The sequence below is a fragment of the Tachyglossus aculeatus genome, chromosome 11 (assembly GCF_015852505.1).
Source record: "Tachyglossus aculeatus isolate mTacAcu1 chromosome 11, mTacAcu1.pri, whole genome shotgun sequence".
Taxonomy (NCBI): Eukaryota; Metazoa; Chordata; class Mammalia; order Monotremata; family Tachyglossidae; genus Tachyglossus; species Tachyglossus aculeatus.
The window spans coordinates 40,360,329-40,364,245 of NC_052076.1; positions in this window are offsets into that span (position 1 = coordinate 40,360,329).

Below are 3,917 nucleotides of genomic sequence, written 5' to 3' on the forward strand. Positions count from 1 at the left end.
GGAGAAAGGCATAAAAATAAATTACTGGTAAGGAGAAGCAACTGAGTTTAAGAAGGGCTCTGGAGATAGGAGGAGGGAGGAGTACGCTTAGCACAGTACTCTGCACATAGTAAGTGCTCAGTGGAGAAGTAGCGTGGCTCAGTGGAAAGAGCCTGGGCTTTGGAGTCAGAGGTCATGGGTTCAAATTCCGGCTCCGCCAATTGTCAGCTGTGTGACTTTAGGTAAGTCACTTCACTTCTCTGGGCCTCGGTTCCCTCATCTGTAAAGTAGGGATTAAGACTGTGAGCCCCCTGTGGGACAACCGGATCGCCTTGTAACCTCCGCAGTGCTTAGAACAGTGCTTTGCACATAGTAAGTGCTTAATAAATACAATTAGTAGTATTTAATAAATACGATCGAATGAATGAATGAATGAATGAAGTAATAATAATTATTATTATGGTATTTGCTAAATGCTTACTCCGTGCCAAGCACTGTTTTAAGTGCTGGGGTAAATACAAGGTAATAAGTTGTCCCCCATGGGGCTCACAGTCTTAACCCCCATTTTACAGATGAGGTAACTGAGGCACAGAGAAGTGGCTTGCCCAAGGTCATACAGCAGACAAGTAGTGGAGCCGGGATGAGAACCCACGTCCTCTGACTCCGAAACCTGTGCTCTTTCCACTAAGCCACGTTGCTTCTCTAACACTTGGCTAAGTGTTTAGCTGGGAAGACTCAGGTGCCTAGGTGATGGAGTAAGCGAGAATAGGGTGGAGAGATGAGACATTAGTCAGAGAAGTGCAACAGTGAGTAGGAAAGTGGGTAGTAAAACCTATCTGGATGAAGTTAGGCGAGGAGGCTGAAAACTTGCCCTCTAAGCTGCAAGCTCATCCTCTAGACTGTAAACTCATTGAGTCTACCAACTCCGTTGTACTGGACTCTCCCAATTCATTCATTCATTCAATCGTATTTATTGAGCACTTACTGTGTGCAGAGCACTGTACTAAGCGCTTGGGAAGTACAAGCAATTAGTATAGTGTTCTGCACATAGTAAGCGCTCAATAAATACCACTGAATGGATATGCAGAATCAAAAAGGCCCTCACCGCATTTTGAACTCAATTGTGGCCTAGTGGAAAGAGTATGCACCTAGGAGTCAGAGGACCTGGGTTCTAATCCCAGCTCCACCATGAACCCGCTGTGTGACCTTGGGCAAATCAATCAGTCAATCAATCAATCGTATTTATTGAGCACTTACTGTGTGCAGAGCACTGTACTAAGCGCTTGGGAAGTACAAGTTGGCAACACATAGAGACAGTCCCTAGCCAACAGTGGGCTCACAGTCTAGAAGGGGTGGACAGAGAACAAAACCAAACATATTAACAAAATAAAATAAATAGAATAGATATGTACAAGTAAAATAAATAAATAAATAGAGTAATAAATATGTACAAACATACATACAGGACATATATCACTTAACTTCTCTGGGCCTCAGTTCCCTCATCTGCAAAGTGAGGATTTAAAACCTGTTCTCCTTCCTACTGAAACTGTAAGCTCTTTGTGGGACCTGATTATCTTACATCTACCCCAGTACTACCCCTTAGTACAGTGCTTGACACACAGTGAGTGCCTGACACACATTGAGTGCTTGACAAATATTATTATTATTATTATTATTATTATTATTATTATTATTATTATTATTTTGATCATTATTATTATTATCTGATTGAATGATAGAAGTCACCTATTGTTTCCTTGGGGATGGCGAGGTTTGATTCCTATTGAACAAGGAGCTGGGTTGGAGATAGTCTGCCCGAAAAATGCACCGAGGATACCCGAAGAGCAGGGCTGGGAGCAGGGGGCTGGAGGAAATGACACAGAAGGCATTTCATTCGTTCATTCATTCATTCATTCATTCATTTATTCATTCATTCATTCATTCATTCATTTATCCATCAGTATTTGCTGAGTACATCCTGTGTGCAGGACACAGTATGGATGAACTAACCTTGTGTCTCTGGAGAGGTTGAGGCTAGTGAGAGGGAGAGAGAGAGAGAAAGCTCTTATCTCAACTCCCTTTTCCTCTGTCATCATGAACTCCTGTTAGGAAAACCTAATTCCAACCTATCCCAATCAGAGGTAGTGACCCTCTCCTCCCCACTCAGATCTTAGGCTCAGTGGGGATTCAATCAATAAATCAGTGGTATTTATTGAATGCTTACTGTGGGCAGAGCCTTGTGCCAAGTGTGTGGCGGAATACAACAGATTTGGTAGACATGTTCCCTGCCCACAAGAAGTTTACCGTTTCAAGTCTGTTTGCCTTGGGTTGTTAATATTTGTGGTATTTATTAATCACTTACTACGTGCCGGGCACTGTACTAAGCACTGGGGTGGATACTAGCAAATCAGGATGGACAGAGTCCCTGTCCCTCATTACCCTCACAGTCTCAATCCCCATTTTACAGATGAGGGAACTGAGGCCCAAAGAAGTGAAGTGACTCGCCCAAGATCACAAAGCAGACAGGTGGTAGAGCCAGAATTAGAACTCATGATCTTCTGACCCTCAGGCCCGAGCTCTATCCAGTATACCACGTTGACCTAAGCTCTTAGCAGGGCCAAGAGGGCTTGGGTCAGCTGGGCACGGCTTCTTGGCTGGTTACGATTTCATAGGCTTGAGCTTATTGTGGGCAGGGAATGTGTTTATTGTTGTATTGTGCTCTCCCAAGCTCTTAAAACAGTGCTCTGCACAGAGTGAGCACTCAATAAATACGACTGAATGAACTGAACGAAGCTCCAGAATGTACCAAGCAGGCTCAGAAACCCACAGAGATTCATTTGTGTTTGGGGTTGGGGGTGGGGTGTTGGTGGGCGGCGTGGGAAACGAACCCTCATTTAATAAGCTGCAGGTATCAGGGAATCAATCAATCAATCAATCATATTTATTGAGTGCTTACTGTGTGCAGAGCACTGTACTAAGCGCTTGGGAAGTACAAGTTGGCAACACATAGGGATATATATATATATATGGCAACATATAAGATATAGGGAAGATAGAGAAGTAGCATGGCTCAGTGGAAAGAGCATGGGCATTGGAGTCAGAGGTCATGGGTTCAAATCCCGGCTCCACCACTTGTCAGCTGTGTGACTTTGGGCCAGTCACTTAACTTCTCTGGGCCTTAAATTACCTCATCTGTAAAATGGGGATTAAGATTGTGAGCCCCACGTGGGACACCCTGATCACCTTGTAACCTCCCCAGCGCTTAGAACAGTGCTTTGCACATAGAGAAGCAGCGTGGCTCAGTGGAAAGAGCCCGGGCTTTGGAGTCAGAGGTCACGGGTTCAAATCCAGGCTCCGCCAATTGCCTGCTGTGTGACCTTGGGCAAGTCACTTAACCTCGCTGTGCCTCAGTTCCTTCATCTGTAAAATGGGGATTAAGACTGTGAGCCCCCCGTGGGATAACCTGATCACCTTGTAACCTCCCCAGCGCTTAGAACAGTGCTTTGCACATGGTAAGCGCTTAATAAATGCCATTATGATGATGATGATAGTAAGCGCTTAAAACATATCATCATTATTATTATTATCATCATCCAGGCTGCAAAATAACTGGTGACAGGTAGGGAAGGTAGCAGCATTCCCAGACCCCTTGCTCAGTTACAGTAGAGACAGGGCCAAGAACACGCAGAGAGGGGAGGCTGAGGTATTTCTTTACCTTAATGTCTGTCTCCCCCACTAGAATGGAAGCTCACTGTGGGCAGGGAATGGGTCTCCCAACTCTGCTGCATTATACTCTCCCAAGCGCTTATCTGTACACGCCAAGTGCTCACGAAATACAATTGATTGATTGATTCCCAGGTGTTTCACTCAGCTGCCATGGAGCCGGGGCCTAAAAGCAACCCTTCCTCGATGGGATGAATAGAGTGAGAGATTTT